The sequence below is a fragment of the Notamacropus eugenii genome, chromosome 4, assembly GCF_028372415.1.
Source record: "Notamacropus eugenii isolate mMacEug1 chromosome 4, mMacEug1.pri_v2, whole genome shotgun sequence".
NCBI classification, from domain to species: Eukaryota; Metazoa; Chordata; class Mammalia; order Diprotodontia; family Macropodidae; genus Notamacropus; species Notamacropus eugenii.
In genome coordinates this window covers 206,456,685-206,474,591 of record NC_092875.1, presented here as the reverse complement: position 1 = coordinate 206,474,591, position 17,907 = coordinate 206,456,685, and the positions used below count along the sequence as shown (strand labels likewise).

Genomic DNA, 17,907 nt, shown 5'->3' with positions numbered 1-17,907 from the left:
GGCAATTATAATCCCATGGAGTCTATGATTAGGCTGGCTGCAAACATCATATTAAATGTGCTAACAATGAACCCAACAGGCTCAGAAGTAAGGGAGAAACACTTTTTAAAGGATACAGAAAAGGACTGGCTGTTAAGAACCTAGGCTACCTTCTTGATTCTGCTATAATAATAAGGAAGAGGGGGAGTAAAATATACTTAAGAAAAGAATTTGAGTAATGCCAAGCTTGAATGCTTTCTACTTAAATAAGTTAAACACTGTTTAACTTTGCACCTATCAATACTATAATGACCAGGGCTCCACTAAACCAGTAACTTACTTTTAGATGATTTCAATCTTTTCTTGGCTCTGTGGTCTGTAAACCAAGTGAATACATTCGTTAGTCACTGTCAACCATGCTCAGATTCAGTACTATTTCTGTACAAAGGAAACAAAGGGGTCAGAATGTTCCTAGAAATTACCCTAAAGGGTTAAACCAATGTGAACTGCAGAGAAACCTTTAATAGTGTTGGAGGACTAACTCAACCATTATTTTTTCCAATATGTACCCAGAATTAGGTTCCCAGTGCTTCTGTCTTGATTAGAGTGTTATATGGACAGACATCTCTGATCTGCTTTGACCTTCTCATTAAAAGGATGCTCTTTAAATGCAAAGTACTGTTCAGGGTTACAGCTTGATCCTCAGTGGAAAGTTTCTTTCAATAGAGCATTGCATTCTCAAGTTTGCATCCTCTCAGAGCCAAAAAATTTCCCACAAAAGAATTTAGAGGTAGTAGCTCTAATTAACCAAGAAGTTACCAACTGATGGATAAAAGGCAAAAATATTTGTCTAGAAGACAAAAATGACCACCTTTCTTTCACTCCTCTACCACTATTATTTCATGAAATATTTAAGAAATTTGCTATTACTGCTTAGGGTAGGCACCCTCAGTGAAAGATCCATAGAATCTGTTATGCCAGAAACAGCACACTGAAAGTATAAGAATGATACTGTCAAAATTATAGGATACAAACCTCCTTTGCATTAACAATCAATAAAACAAATTCTTTTACTGTTTTGTTTTCTTGTTTAGTTGCGTAGTTGAAAGTATTCCTGAGTCAAAATGTATACGAGGTTGTTTTTTTTTTTTAATTAAAAAAAAATTGAACTTGTTTTTTAAAAGATTTTTTAAAGCACATTGCAGGGCCATAATGTTTAAAAAAAAAAAAACTCACTGGAAAGTTAAGGAAAATAAGCCCAATAAATGCCTACTATTGCCAGAGAATATTATACTTGCTAAACATTCATCTGTAACTGGAACCAATGGTATGTTTCTGTCCCATTTGTTCTTTAGCACAGAAAAAAATCAATCACTTGGCATATGTTTCACTCTCCTTTGTTTTTGGTTCCATGACAAATTGGGTGAGTACTGATATTTACTAAAAGCTAAATCAGGCTGAAATCCCTAAAAATTCTGACATTTGGTAAAACATTAACCCCTCGTACTATACTGATCATATCACAATAACCTTCAAATGAATAAAAAGCACAGATCCCTCAAGAGTAGGAATTATCAGTAGTTAACAATAGTAACCAGAACTGCAATCCTTCCCAGGCCTAGAGCAACCATAAAAGTATACTTCCAACTGTGTAACAAAATCCATTCAATAAATTATCTCTTGAGAAATTTCTTACCTCTGATTTCCCTTTTGTCAGCCAATCAGAGAATAAGGCTTTTATAATCCCTTTACCTGTACACGCAAAGCTTAGGGTTAATCATTTAAAAAGTCTCTCCTCTCCCTCATAACAAGGCTTCTGTTCCTATGATTAACCCCAAGTTGAGTAAACAATATAAATTTGCTGTTTCTAGTATTCTTTTCATAACAGTATTTCCTGCAGGTCACAAAGTGATAGAATAATTTAATCTTTGCAATGTGCTGATGAATCTTAAAACTACTTTAGGAATGAAAATTCTTGTCACTTTCACATTACCCATTTAACTGCCACACCTAAATGTTCACAACTAATTATGCCACTGAACTATGTTGTTTTGTTACTGTTGCCACACTAAGCAACAGCATCCCAGATCAACTTCCATTTCAATCTGAAAGGAATTCTGTGACTCCACAAAGAACCATCTGAAATTACCTCGCAAATGTACAATCAACAAGGTCCATGTGTAATACCATAACAACAGAACAAGGGAATGATTTACATCACCTTACATTTCCTTATAAGGTATTTGCAAACCAAAAATATTCCAGCTACTAGAATGTCCCTTTGTCATATAAACAGATTCGACTTAAAGGCATGAAACCACAGAATATCTTTAGCATGCTAAAGTAACAGTTCATCTCTTTAGATGCCTGTACAATAAAAGAAGCTTGGTGCTTTGTCGACAGAACCATAGCTTCTCCTACATCTGTTGTAGAAATACGTGAAACAACATCCATAAGTTTTATAATTAATTGATCTCCATATTATTATTGTATTCACTAGTGGAACTCCCAGAGGAGAAAATGCAGCTGTCATGCATAAAGTATTCGTCCTTTACAGCACTGTACAGAAAAAAAAAGCAGTAAAAACTCCAGTGAAAACTTATATTGTTCAAGCAATATTTTTCTGGATGATCAGAAGGAAAAAAGCAGAAGCAGCAATGAAGCTTCTACATCTGTTTATGGCTAGCTAATCTTTTCTAGCTAAAAATCCTTGGACATCAAGGTTATACTTCTTCCCACATTGTTGTGGCCTTAATGAAAAGTTAAAAAAAAAACAAAACCCACTAACTCCACAAATAAGTATGAGCAGTTTTCATTACTGTTCTTGCTTTACATCATTAATTTTGCTTTCACATTTTTTTTTTTCAGTAATGCCAAGAAAAACAAACATATGTCAAGGTCATGATGAAAATAGTTGTTTTTAGCATTCATCTTTAGTCCAGGTGTGTTGAACAGGAGTCCAATAATTTAAACAGGAAACTATTCTGATTGAACCAAATTTAACTTTCCTGTTAATGTGTCAATGCAAAAGGTAGGCAGATCAGAGCTCCTCCCCCAGTTTTCATGTGTTTTACCTTGAAGGAGGAAATCGTTCGGCTCTGAGCTTCAGGAATATTATTTTGAAACGCATATGATACAAATGCATGAGACTGTTCCTTCCCTGATCCTATAGCTACAGTAATGTTTTCAGAATAAATAAATGTTCCATAAGTACAGCTGTTAGTGAAACATGACATGATTAATAATTAAGAATAGGCAGTTTCTACATCTTACATCTGCTATTCCAGTAGTGAGAACAAGATAAAGAATTGAGCAATTGCAATTATGTAGTGAGACCAGAGGATTTAGAATTGCAAAGTGGATCTACATCCAAATCTCTTATTCTATAGATGAGGAAACTGAGACCCAGGGAGCAAGGGACTCATTCAAAGTTACACGGGCAAGTAAACAGCAAATCCAGAAATGAATCCCAAGTCCTCTAACCCAATGATGTTTTTTTCCCACTACCAGAAGGAACAATTTGTCAAGCACCTACTAATACAAAGTATTATGTTAAGTCACTGTTAGGAGGACATATTACAACCTTAGGTTAATTTTCCAATCATGTTAATGGATTTTTGGTGCTGCATTTCCATATTCCCACCTGTAAAAGATCTTTAAAAGTTGAAATACGCAGTCTTTACTGCATAAACAATAATCATATCTTAATCTACATCACAAACGTTCATACAAAATGTTATCTACTTGCATAGATACTCATTTCAAATTTTAAAAATATGCAACTTTTTTCCTCCACTATCTTTTGTAAATATAGATTTACACAACTGTTTTAAAGTAAGGATTCTGAATCTTGTTTATATCATGAACTCTTCCGGCAGTCTGGTGCAGCCGTTGAACCTCTTCTCAGTATAATGCACAATTTAAATAAATAAAATCAAATACAAAGGGTTACAAAGGCAATCAATTACAACGAAATAAAGGTAAAAATTTTTCCTCATACAAATTCATAGACCCCCTTGATATCTATCCACAGACACACTGGGGGTCTGTGGAAACCAGGTTAAGAACCTGTGGTGAAGGGTAACTTTTCCTTATTATAGTCAATTCAGATGTATAACTGGCAGTAAAACTCTTAGAAGGCTTCCAGGGAAGTTCTAAACAATTTAGAGCTACACAGGAAAAAAAAAATGGCTCAGTGATAGTGATCTATATGATCTATATGAATGGACATGTCAATTCATCAATAAATATTTACTTTTAAAACTTGTCCCTAAAGTCCTTTCTTTATGTATAAGTTAAAAAAGAAAAATTTGAATTATGGAATTTCAAGTAGCTATTTTTTTCCCTCTCAGTTCCCTCCCATCACCAAAAAAGAAAATATTCTAAAGCACTAGGGGCAGAGGAAACATCTGAGGTGAGGAAAAGACACGGGGTAGGAAGGGAAGATGGAAATATTTGGTAATTATTATTTATGGAATGGAAACTGAATTATGGGAAGATTGACAGGAAGTATAAATAGCATAACATTTACACGGTGCTTTAAGGTTTGCAAAGAGCTTTTATATATCTCTGTATTGATACGTAACTAGAGGTAGAAATACACGTACTTCAACTTTATCCTCCCTACAACCTGTGAGGTAAGTGCTATTATTATCTCAATTTTATAGATGGGGAAATTAAGGCACAAAGAAATTGACAGACACGGAAACTACAACTGACTGGAGAAGGAAGGGGTGTAGACAAAGGAGGGAAGGTAGATGAAAGAGGATAGAGGGATAAAAGAAGGAAAAAGAAGATACAAATTTTGTTTTACATCAATGACATCTAAAATCTAGTCTGATCAAAAATCATTCTTTAATTTGGAGTAAACTAAGCCAGGTTACAAGTTTTAAGCAACCTTCCTATCAGGTTACAGTCATCCCCTTCATCTAACAGTTTATATAGCATTTAAGCAACCCACAATGCTTAAAGAAAAAGGAAGTGGGGAGAAGTAGTCATGATGATGGTCTTACACTGTATTAAAACATTTCAGCAAGACATTGGGGGTACTAATTTGGCCATAAGAAAGGGAGAAATGCATGACTCATCCCTACCTTTTAGACCAAAGAGAGCCACCTTAGCATGTGCCCAGGTTATCCATTCTGAAACTTTCAGTCTTTCAACCAAGGTATTAACAATTAAAAAGGCCGATGATGTATATACTACCCACATATGGTTAACACTTCAAATGTTACTTTCTAATACAATTGCTGCCTCAATGATAAACGGTATTCTTAAGTAAAAGAGGATTTCACTATCAGAGACAATGTATACGTACATAGCTAAGTATAGAAAAGGGGAAGAAAGGTAAGATTTCTGCTCTGTGGCAGTAGAAGTAGCAATTCTTTACTTGAAGAAACAGAAAATGGGAGAAAAGCCCTTTTTAAAATCCATTTATCATTCCCCGGGACAAAAATAACTAATCTGTAGGAGACAAAAGACATGACCCTCTACATTTCATAGGGCTATGTAGAGAAAAATTCCCACTTATAACTGTCACAAAATAAAATGGAGTAAGAATTTCAAATATAATAACTTTTAATTTATATGTATCTTTTTTCTTCCTTTTAGGCTTATTAAAGAGCAGGTGGATTCATGCAGGAATAACATTAGTTAGTATTACTGCAGAAAGGAATTAGAAACACCATCTGACATTAAAGCTGGTCAACATATACCACTGATGTCTGAATGACTAAGAACTCTGGTTTGAAAAAGTCTAGTCTTCCTACCCACCCCTCAATCCTTAGTAAAATATAAACTTTTTGAGGGCAGGGGCTATTTCATTTTTTGTCTCTACATCCACAAGGACTACCTCCTAGTAAGCACTCAACATGTTTGTTGAATAGTAATAAGCCTTTCAAAATACTAGGTTCTAATTAGTGAACACACAAGGTCATGCAAAAAGACCAGTTTCTGGAGGTAGTCTGTCTGAATGGTTATTTAATTTAAATCCGAGTATTAGAATAAGGAGTCAACACAGCATGAGGTTATGACTTAGCAAGATTACACTTTTCAGAGAACACACTCAACTGATTAAACTAATCATTTTATCCTCAACACTATGCTCTCCACTGATATGCTCAGGATGTCAGAAGAACCCATAGACGTCCCCTGACGCACTGTGGGGATGGACCACAAGTCTCATAGCGCGAGCAAACTAGAACAGGCTGAGAGCTCTATCACTGGAGGAAATACCTAATGAGATCACAGATCCATATGAACATAGGACTTCTGTATATAATTTGGAGTTCTCAGAGCATGGCTCTAAGAGAAGGAAAAGTTTAATTTTAGATATTTTATTCTGTCCTAGGACCACAGACTATGTATTAAGCACTAGTCATTCATGCCTTAATATGCCTGGCACATAAAAGGTATTTAATAAATATTTATTGATGAACGGACTGAACAAGAGAGAGTAAGTATGTATCAATAAATCTTTCACTGCTATTAAAAAAAATTGTTGTTTAGTTAGAACCTTGCACACTGAAAATATTTAATGTATATTTTAGGCCAAATGAATATAAATGAGTAGTATCACCATTTTCTGATAAAAATTAGTAGCTATGGGAAATTAGGCATAATTAAAACCCAATCAACTCCACAACACAAGGTGGCCTGACAAGAGATCAAAGACTCAAGAAATAGATAGTAATATATTGGTGTTCTTGTCAAATAAAACCTGGAAGTAGATCAGGCAAGCAAAGTACAAACATTGATATTTCTGAACCCCACTTATAAGTTCCATATGTACACAGCAGAAAACCAGAGGGTACACATCAGAGCCACCTATGCCAACAAGATTTGGCAGGTTCTTTAAAGCCTACTCGGCCTAAATAGATTCCCCCATCTAAATATAAAAATCTCATAAGAATTCTTTGTTTTTGAAAAACAGGATCACTATCCCCATGAGGTAATGGTAAAATACACTTATTTTACCTACAAGTCAAAGAACAATCCTGGGCATCTTTCTAATATTATCCCAACTTGAATTCATCAACCAAACCATAAAATTATCATCTTCAAATTCTAGGTATTTGGGAAAGAAAAGCAACTTTAGGCAGTAAAAAGCATCTAGAACTAGGAGATTTGGAAGGGAATAAGGGGGAGGGAGGAGAGAAGGGGACAAAAGGAAAGAGGGAGGGAGGGAAGGAGACAGAGTTCTTATGTGTCAGGCACTGCACTTTGCAGAAGCAATGCAAATAGAAGCAAAAAGAAAGAAAATCACTCCCCCTCAAGGCACTTACACTCTAATGAAGAAAGGTAACTCATATCAGAGACCCAAAAAGAGAAGGAGTTGTTGCCAAGTGGGCAAAAAGTGGGAAATAGTCTGGTGAGTCAGGTGAAAAGTAAGCATGGCTGGTGGGATTACTTCCTCAAATGGCGGTTTTAGGGAGGAACTCACCAATCACAGGAGGTTATATGGGTGGAGATGTTAGTAGTGTGGGAAAGTTACTGGGACGGAGGTGGAGAAGTAGCCCAGATAGTAATGGACCAAACCACACTTGAAGAACAGGTCTACCAATCGTAACAGACATTTACGTTTTCAAATCCAAAAGGCATTTTATATACAGTCTCCTGTGAGCCCCATTACTGACTCTGTGAGGTTCTCAGGTGGCCCAGGGGATAGAGTGTTGGACCTGGAGTCAAGAAAACTCATCTTCTTGAGTTCAAATCCGGCCTCAGACATGTCCTAGCTGTGTAAGCCTGGGCAAGTCACTTAACCCTGTTTGCCTTAGTTTCCTCATCTATAAAATGAACTAGAGAAATAGTAAACCATCCCAGTACCTTGGCCAAGAAAATTCCAAGTGGGGACATGAAGCAATGGACATGACTGAACCACTGAATGACAATAACGATAAATTCTTCCATTTTACAAGTACGGAAAGTGAAATTCAAAGAGACTAAGTAAATTAATTACTCATGGCCACATAGCTAGTCTCAGATGCAAGATTTGAACTCAGGCCTTTCCCACTCCAAGTCTAGCACTCTGTCCACTCACCAAGCTGCATCACTTTATTTTTCTGGCCCTTAAATGCTGAAGAATGGTATTTTTGTGCTAGGGTCTTTTGACTGCCTAAAGTTGCTTTTCTCTCCCATATCCTTGGATTTTCAAGATGATAATTTGTTGGTTTGACTGATGAATTCAAGTTGCCTGGCTAATATTAGAAAGATGCCCAGGATTTGTACTAGGGTCTCTTTGTACTAGGAACTACTTTAATATTATAGATATCTGTTAAGAACAGACTACAGTTGGCTCAGAAAGGTATCTGGTGAGACAGACTCTATGGAAATATAAAATCCTCATAAGAGGAAATCAGGACATCAAAAATAAATTACATCTGTTTCATAATTCTACCTAGCCCCTGAACGCCATCCTTTCAAGCAAGGAGACCCCCTATTTGATATTTACATCACTGACCCTAAACTCACACCTGGTTATTATTGACTGATCTATTACGCATTCATTTTTCTATTCCCCAAGTGAATTATTTAATCTTGTATTGGAAGTTACGAACTTACTTAAGAGGTAATTCAGTTCTCATTCAATTCCCTGTAGTATGTTTTTATTTATAATATTAATTCTGTTTAGGGTAACTATCAAAAATGCGACTTTAAGAATGGAAAAACTCTACTGCCCATTTTGCTGAGTAGGCCACTGAATAAAATCCTAAAAGACAATCTGAGTCTTACTAATAACACTATTAGATACAATATGACTTCGCTGCCCATTGATGAATTGGCATGAGTTGGCAAAGGCAAGTGAAAAGACTATGGAAACTATAAGTTTCATTTAAGTGGAAAGAGATAAAAAGAAAAATAGCCTTTTAGCATAGAGGGTATGCATTCTAGTGTTTACTAAACTGCTGAGTTCATTTTTAAAAAGAATAATAAAGGAACAAGAAAATGGAACTATATATTTAATGAACTAACATGGACAATGAAACATTTAGAGACTAATTTTCTTTGATGAGTCTATAAGTGAATTGTACTGATGTTGATATTCATTGGGTGGATCTTGTCAAACCTGTTTATTTTATAAGTGAGGAAACCAGGACCATAAAGTGAGGTGTTTAGTATTATTTAATAAATCTGAATATTGTAACCAGAAAACACATTATCTAGAAGTTCCATTTTCTTTACATTAATCAATGCTTTTTGATAGTCCATTCATCTATTTAAGGACCGGGAAAAGTTCAAGAGACAAAGAAACAAGGGAATTTCTCCCTGATTGAGGTGGAGGGCATCTCTACTGGTCACATATAGCTCTGGAAGCTGACCCACAACTCAAAAGTAAAGAACAGACGAATGTGGGGGTTGGGAGAGGGAGGGACTGAGCTAAGCCTGAGAAAGGAAGAGTCAGTTTCCTATCACTCCCCTCTGAACCTCTCCCCCATCAAGAGATCTACACTCAATAAGGTCACTATGAACTTCACAGAACAGGAAAACGTATCAAGATCGTTCTTTAAAAAAAAGAGAATATATGATAGTTGACAATGCACCTTTATTTTCACTTTCAAATCTTTCTCTTCCCAGATATGGAAAATTCACCATTAGTGGATATAAGGAAGAGACTAGACTTGATGTCTAGGTCTTTTCCTATTCAAGATTCAATTAGATATCTATTTAACAGTTGATGGCTTAAAATATTTTTTCTGGAAATCTTAATTGTCTTTTGGCTTTGCCAGGTATACCATACCTAATTCTCTCTCTTTACTTGTAGTTATGCTTCACTTTTCCAATCAACAAGTGAATGGATATATGACTTGTCAGTAAAGTTATACCTTTCACCAGGTTGGTACCATACACATATCAAATTACACTGCCACATCCTTCTACCTCTTAACTTGAGGTTTTTTATTTTATTTTTAATTCTGCTATGCATGTGAAAATACGTCAAATAGATGTTTTACTAAACACAAACAATGAGAGTATTAAACTGGAATACAGTGTAAATTGTATAATGTAAACTGCATTAAATACTGTTTGATTTGAACTTTTATTCACTGAGTTTAACTAAAGAAAGAAAAAGGACAAAGAAAAATATTTAAGGTGTCTGAAATCTAGTTATTAAAAAGAAAGTAGTATTTATTAAGTACCTACTATTTGCCAGGTACTGTGCTAAGCATTTTTCCCAAATATTGGCTCCTTTGATCCTCACAACAACCCCTATGAGGTAGGTGCTATTATTATCCCCATTTTACATTTGGGGAACCTGAGGCAAACAGAGATTAAGTGACTCACCAAGGGTTACACAGCTGGGGAGTATCTGAGAAAAATTTGAACTCAGGGTCTTCCTGACTCCAGGCCTGGCACCAATCTATCTACCGTCCAATCCAGCTGCCCACAGACCAATGCCAAGAGAGCAAAATAAACTAAATGAATAGAAATGTAATTCAAATTAAGTGATGATCATCAACTTGGGTAGGGTAAATCAAGGAATATTTCTTGACCTCCTTGAAGAGTCTTGTAAACATGGATTGGAAGGGAGATATAAGGGAGACTGAGCACTCTGAGCAAGATGGAGCCTGTAATAGACATTAAGGCACATAGAAGGCATTTCATAAATAGTTATTGATTGATTTTCATCAAGGAAAGATCTAGAAAGACACACGCTAGCAACAGTAAAAGAGACTTCAAGCTAATGACACACATATGTATGTACGTGTACACACACACACACACACACACACACACACACACACACACACACACACATACCCCTTATGCCTAGAGGAAAGATATGAAGACAGACAACCCAACTTCAAATCCCAGAGCTGACACTTAACAAGCTGTGTAACCTCAGACAAGTCAAATCATTTAAACTTCTCTAAGCTTCAGTTTCCTCATCTATAAAATGAAGAGGCTACAATAGCTGATCTCTAAATTCTCCAACTCTGAATCAAACGGTCTTTATGACACACGGATGATTACACTCAAAATATGCATAAAGACTGCGTTAGAGAGTCTCACGAATTGATAAACAACATGCTGTAACAATGAACATTGGATTTAAGAGCAAGAATACATGAATTTCAATCCCAACTCTAGCCCCTGCTAGCTAAATAGCCTTGGGCCAAGTAAAGACCTTGGCTTCCTTATTTATAAAATGAAGGGGACAAGGCTGCATAATCTCCAAAGTCTACTCCAGCTCTATCATCTGTATGTGAATGCAATATATGTGGAACCTTAAAACAGTATGTAAACACAAAGCAGTATTGTCATTACTGATAAAGGTCTCTAAGTGCTAAGATGAGCACGTAGTTCAAAATACAAAACTGAACTTTCTTATAGTGTGCAGAAATGTCGGGGTGACTAACTCAACTCAGGTTTACTATTGCCCTCCAAGTAATTCCTACACTCAATAAATCTTTGTTAGTGATGACAACAGGGCCAGGTCAGTTTATAGGGAATATTCAACAGGCAGTGAGTGGCCTCTGTGCTCTAGGTCAAATTCTTTGCCAAGAGGAAGAGAGAAAAAGAAAGAACACTGGCCTGGGTTCAGATATGAGTGAACTAAGGCAATTTCTTCTAAACCTCTATTCTACAGTAGAATTTCCTTCCTCTAGTCATTTTTAAATTTTCATGTATAATTAAAGCTCCTTTTTTCCCTCAGAATAAAAAGCTATATATATTTATTCTCTCATTTAAGAAAAATAAACTACAGATTTTCTAAAGACCACATAAAGTAAATAAATCACTCAGCTAATTACCCTCTGTTAATTTTTGAAACCTCCCGTACCATATTGGACCACCATTTCAACAGCTTTTTGTTTCTGACAAAACAGAGTAACTGGGTCACTGGGTCCCATCCAAAGACAGCACACATTAAAAGCCATTCAAAATTAACTGAAATGTCAACAGACTTTGAAAGAAGTCTACCAGTGATGCAAATGTGAAGCAAGCTGACCTGGTGATAAGCACATTAAACAAAACAATGAAACCCATTAGAAAGTACCTGAGACACTTAGACTTGGAGAATCTGGCTTTAGTGAATCAGAGAGAAATACTGAACTTGCTTGTACTTCCCCCCCCAAGGGTTTGTGTCCCCCACTTATCAGAAGTTAGAGCCATCAATCCCAATGATTTTGAATTCCCCCTAAATGTTTAGGCACTTGACGTGAGGGGGAAAAAAACCATTTTAGTTACTTAATACAAAATAGACTCCAATTAAGGGCATAAGGTTGATTGACTTTTACAGAAGAAAATAATGACAGTACTGAAGGAAGAAACCGGTTTGCTTTAAACTGACTTTTCATGTAATTAAAGAGTTTTAACTGTTCTCTGTACTTAAGAAGGACCTTTCTTCTCAAGTGATCTAAAACCATAAAAATGTACTCCTCATATCAGTAAACAGTGATAGAACTGAAAAAGTAGTGATATCAAATCTGTATTACTTCATCTGTGTGCCATCCATTGTCTCATATTTCTGTCCTTATATTTAAAGGACATATTTAAAGCTCTTTTATGAATAGTTTAAGATGAAGTCATAACATTTCCACATGTTTAGCTGTATTGCCTGAATATAAATAACTGATATACTCAAATTATGGTGTGCTGAAGTTCTCAGCATTGGAAAAAACTTTTATCCTTCTCCCAGCTCCATGTAAAATTAGTAAATCATGCAGCATGGTGAAGTCAGCAGTACAAAATTATAACTCAAACTTATTATTATTAAGGATTTGTTGTTCTATTTTTTACATTACTAAGTTACACCCATTACCTTTCTTTGTATTTAGATACCTCTTAGAAAATATCTTCTGGCAAATATTTATGAAGGTAATGTATTGTATTAAGTAGAAGTTTGGGGTTTTTTTTTAAAGTGTACTCATGATCCTAAGTTACATATTTTTCCTCTATCCTCAACCAAAAACACTACTAATATTTTCCATTGCATACTAACTGATTCTATGCAACCAGTGCTTTCAATTAGTGGGAAGGAGAAATGTAAATAAATTGCTTCATTAGACACTATTTAGATTAGTAGGTAATAGAGTAACTTTAGTCACCTGACCCACATTTTAATTTAGTTTTCTTTTTTTCATTTCATATTGAGATTATATAAGAGAATTTGCTTTCTTACATCAGAAAGCTCTTAGTGCTTGAATAGGTTAATACATCAGCTTGCCTTGCACAAAAACTGTTGTTCTCCACATACCTTTAATTATATTTGTAGAGGTTTTAAAAGAAATATCACTATAATTCTGATGTCAAAATCCATGAGGTATGTTTAAAGCATCATAAAGCAAAGTGCACAACATTCCATTTGACAAGTATCTTCAAGTAAAAAAGCACTACTTTTATCTAAGCTAGTTCTAGTAACATTAACTCTAGAAATTTACTCTTTCAAGACAGTAATCAGAAAACTACCATCACCACATAAAAGTGAGTATCTTGACTGAAAATCAGAAATGTATGTACATAGGAACTTATACTTCATAGGGATACAGTCTAGGTGGCTTAGTCAATTGAAAGAGATAATATATTGCTTTACCTGGTCAATTTGAGCTTTCCCAAGCTTACAGAGCAAGCCTTTTCCGCTATACATTGCCAGGCTACCAATGGCCATGATTGTAGGTACCTACCACAGGACTCCTCCTCAATAAAACTGCATTTGTGGAGCTGTAAGAGTCTTCAACATTATCTCTTATATTGTTCTACAATCTTCAACAAGACATGTAACTTTTATGAGCATATACTCCAGCACATGTTCACCAAAACCTTTATTTTTCAGCTATACATTTGCCGAACTGCTAATGACAATTTCACCGAAGTCAGACATGGCCATCACTGTAACCTAGACAATGTCTTTGCAGTGAAGGCTTCAAAAGTCTAGGCCCAAATTTTCAAAGAGGCAGCATTTATGATTTACATGGTAATGCTTTTCATCTGGTGACTTCTTATATGAACTCAACTTTGGAAAGTACCATACTTGCCTATTCAGAAACCCAATGCAGTTTGATTCCTGGAACACTGTATAACCTATCCATCAGTCCTGATGGTCTCATTCATTGTATTTGATTTTCATCCTGGGTGTTTTGCAACATCCTTTAACCAACATTCTGATAACCAACATTCTTAACTAACAGTGTGACCTAATTCATATAAGGAATTTCTCAGTCCACCCCTTTTTAAAACAAAATTCTATATACAGTAATTTTTCTTTTGAGCTTCATTCACAATAGACTAATTTTTGGTTTTTTCCACATAAAGGGATGTGTGAAAAAGTTTTTAGAACCTAATTCCTTAAAGGGGTGAGGGAGTCCTAATAACATTATATAAAACATTATCAAAGAAATAAACTTGCCTTTTTGCAGGGCTCCACCTGCTGGTTTCCATGCTGTTTCTCCACCCCCCCCCCACCCCCACCCCTTTGCAAAATTAAGCTTTTTCAAAAACTTGGCCTAGGGGTGCATGAGACCTAAATCATATGGATTGTCCATTAGACTGGTCAAATTCACAACACTGAGAATGCAAATGAAACAAAAGGTGTTCTAACACACTGTCAATATTACCATTTTACCAGGAGAAAGACAGTCTAATGGAATACTACTATTCCTAAGGAATCCCCTGGCAACATCAAGAGAAGAGCACTGCATTGTAAGTAAAGAAATCTATATCCTGGTAGCGCTTCTACCAGCTGTACGAAAATTATTCGGGTCCTAATAAATCTGTGGACCTTTTTCCAATTAAACAAATCATAATAATCAGTTTAAAGGAAAATGAAGTTATAGATTTAATAAGCAACATTTAATAAGCCCCATTCAGCCCAAGAGTATCTGTGAAGATCACAACACTGAAAATTTACTGTAGATGAAGCTACTTAAGCAGCAATCTTTTGTAGCCAGCACATTCCTTTGTAGGCTAGCAGGAAATACATCACTCCAACTCTTCAGAAAGCTCAGAGGTAATAACAGTTGAACTACTGTGCAAGTAGGTTCAAAGAAGGCAAAGGCAAACATTTGAAATACAGATTCATCACTGGTTGTGAAAATGAAATCATGTGTGTTCAGGATACATCACTAATTTTCAGAGGTAAGCATCATGGAAAGCCAGTACTATACTCTCCCATGAAATTATCTATTGTCACTGTCACAGAGAGATAACACTGAGCTGGAAGAACCAGAGTTATGACTCATAAGTACTTTCATCTGTTCATTAAATATGTGTTGAATTTTTATTAGATGCATAACACTGTGTTAAATGGCGTATCTCAAGTACGTAAGCCTTTTATTTCTGCACCACCATCATTTGGCCCCGTATGACTGTCTTTCACAAGAATTCTTATGGTCCAAGGTTACCAACAAAATTACACTACTCATTTCATCACGGCATATGTATAGCCCTTCATTCAGCTGTGATGCTTCCTACATACAGGTGCATGTAATCCGTACACTTAATGTAATGACAAGTGTACATACGCCAAATAAGTAGATACACGCAAGCATGAAGCAGGCGGTGAGCGAGTGCTTACTGACTGACGACCTGCGTGTAACGCACCATCTGAGGGTTCGTTTGATGTTTGCCTACTATTCCATTTAAACTGTAAATTACTCAAAAAGAGACTGACTTCTTCATACAGTAAAACTTCTTAAAATGACGACGATGACTCAAAGGATAAGTTTTATTTAAACAGAACAAGACAGCCACTCAGTGATTCATTGTAAATATGACTAAATAAATATGCAGTTCAAAAATTGAGTAGTATTCATCCATAGTCTTTTTTTTTTGGAGTGATAATAAAAAAGTGGTAAATGCATAAAATTTTACACTTGTTGCCACTTCAATTCAAAATTAATATTGCTTGCTTCATATTTTCTTAATATTTCAAAAAACAAACATTTATGTGTGTGTGTATCTTTCTATCTATTACTATAGTTCAGGCCCAGACCTGTAATTTCACTGATATAGATAGATAACTTTTCACGAGAAAACTGTATTCATCAATGTAGCTCAGCAACTCCTTTAAAATTTAGTCTTCAGGACTCATGGGGGGTTGAATGTGAGATAAAGCAAGTTGCTTATGGCCATTCAGTGTCTATGAAGGGAAATACAATCTTCCAGACTCCAGATCTATTACACTATCACTACTTCAGAGAACATTTTTCTCTAACTTCAGAAGAAATGGGTTTAAAAAAAGACACATTACTACTGTTGATAACTGATTATTTTGGTTCAATGAATAAGGTACACAAATTGATAATAAATAAATGATCATTCAACATCAAGGGGTTGAAAGGACTATATTTGCTCTCAGCAACTACAATTCCTCTTATCTGAAAATAGGCCATGTTCCAAATCCAGGCTCCTACTTTCAAGATCTTAAAATATTAGATAAGTGAAATATCAAAGAAAAAAAAAAGCTTCTTCTCTGAATGATTAAATTAAGACCTATAATCTTGTGTCTCTTTTCCACTTACCTCCAGAACCAGGGTTATAGTTTGTCTAAGAAAAAAGGTGTTTTAATCAGAAAGCTTTAATTTATTATGATACAGAAGTACCATCTGACCAGCAGATCCTAAGGCAATTGAATAAACATAAATTACAAATGATTTTAGAAGAAATAACGTAAGCTCTTAAGACTCTTCAGATGTATATCCAATAGGGGGCTGACTGGGTATAGTTTTAAATCATCTTTAAGCTAACAATTCACATAGGAAAGCTAACACTTTGAGAGATCATGTGGATTTGTGAAACTCTCAAGAGAATTTTGGGTCCATAAACTAATGAAAAGATTAAGCTGATAACTGAACTTTTGCATTTTATTTACACCAGGTATATTCATGAATATAGATGTATAGTACGTATGTACATGTATATTATGTATACATGTAAATATATACATATGCTACATATTAAAGATCATGCTATGCATTTAAGAAAGTGTTTTGTTAAAGCCACGAAAATGTGAAAAAGAATTGTACTTTTTCTGAGCAAATAATAAAAGATTTGAATGTTTTCATATTCATTTTGCTTGAATTTCAAAGTCTATTACTGTTAGAAATCATGCTACTAAAGCAATATGACAAGTTGTCTTGATGTCAGTATGATGGCTCCATAGGAAAAAACAGTATATTAAATTTTGTATTCCTTTCACACCATATTAAGGGGAAATGGGAAAGAAATAAACATTTTTATGCATCTATGATGTGTCAGGTACTGGTACATGCTTTTTACAAATATGAACTCATTTGAGACTCAAGTGCTATTATTATCCCCATTGTACAGTTGAGGAAACTGAGGCAAACATGTTAAGCAATTTACCCAGGGTCACACACAGCTACTTAGTGTTAGAGACCAAATCTGAATTCAGATCTTCCTGACTCCAGATCCAGTGCTGTAGCCACTGCACCACAAGCACCATCAAAAAAAACAACTCATCAGTGATTAATACTTTAAGATTTAAGAAAGCAAATTTGGTATACTAACAGAATAATACACTTGCTGAATATTCGTGTTTTAAACACAAATAAAGAGAATGACACTATTTCACAGATAACTTACTTCTTCAACAAGCAGAACTAAACTATTTCCAACCTGCCTGGATAATGTGCATAATGAAATAATAATAAGTAAGACCACAGAAAAACTAAAACATATGGGTCATACCCATATTGCCTAGGACAAGGGTATAAAGTATTTCATAGAATTACTCTAGTCATTCTCTCCACGTATCTCTAACCCCCAAAAGAAGAAACTTAACCAATTTGCAACAAGAAATGTGAACAAACAAATATATTACTTAAAACTACTTTCTGATTGCAGTAATACTTTCGAGCTTTAAAAAAAAACAGTACAATAGATAAATTAAGTGAAAATTTTCAAATTGTACAATTATTAGATGGTAAAATGTACTTCTTGCCTTCAGAAGATCATAACCTTAAAGGGAAT

At 35.2% G+C, this 17,907-nt stretch overlaps 1 protein-coding gene across 4 annotated transcripts in view; it reads right to left on the bottom strand.

Moving 5' to 3' along the window:
- ZNF516 (zinc finger protein 516) overlaps nt 1-17,907 on the bottom strand; it is a 144,369-nt gene that overhangs the window by 105,573 nt on the left and 20,889 nt on the right. Inside the window, exon 2 of one of the 4 annotated variants that reach the window (XM_072604077.1) lies at nt 320-355. The exons of the other annotated variants lie outside the window; for them this stretch is intronic. The gene's annotated coding sequence lies outside the window, so the exon portion shown is untranslated. The remainder of the gene's footprint in view (nt 1-319; nt 356-17,907) is intronic. 4 annotated transcript variants of the gene reach the window in all.